Raw genomic sequence first — 629 nt, 5'->3', positions numbered from 1 at the left:
GTTAATTTTGTTTTTATTGCTTATATACATATCACCACATTGATTACATCTTGTGTTTAACATGTCAGGGCACACTTTCATTCTTAAAGTATATTTTTAGGGCTTTTTATGCCTTTAATGGACAGTACAATGGCGAGTGACAGGAAACGGGGAATAACATGCAGCGAAAGGCCATCCGATGCGGGACTCGAACCCGTGCCGACTACAGCGAGGACTGTAGCATGTAAAAACGGGCGCCTGCTTAGACCACTACGCTACACGACATGTAATGAGTAGCATTTGACTAGTGTCTCACACGATGCTAAAAGCCTGCTATATGACAACAAGTAGTTTTCTAAGACTTTTTTGATGTATTTGTTTGCAAATTTAAAGCAGCTTCTTACTGCATGACATTTGAAATATGTTAAGACACAAGTGTATCTGTGGAGTTCCCACTACTGAAGAATCCCAAACAGGTGTAACTAATCTACAATAGTGGCTTACAATTTTACAAATACAATTTTGTTTAGCAAAGAAAATAATGTACTTTACACATATAAATAAGATGTTATATAACATTGGAAATGTGTGTGTGTGTCCCGCGGCGTCCGGTCCGGTCCGGTCTGGTCCGATCCGGTACGGTCTGGTCC

This window comes from Seriola lalandi, unplaced genomic scaffold, assembly GCF_002814215.2.
Source record: "Seriola lalandi dorsalis isolate HSWRI2012SDOR001 ecotype SW California unplaced genomic scaffold, Sedor1 jcf7180002054966, whole genome shotgun sequence".
NCBI lineage: Eukaryota > Metazoa > Chordata > Actinopteri > Carangiformes > Carangidae > Seriola > Seriola lalandi.
Note: the sequence above shows the minus strand (reverse complement) of the source record.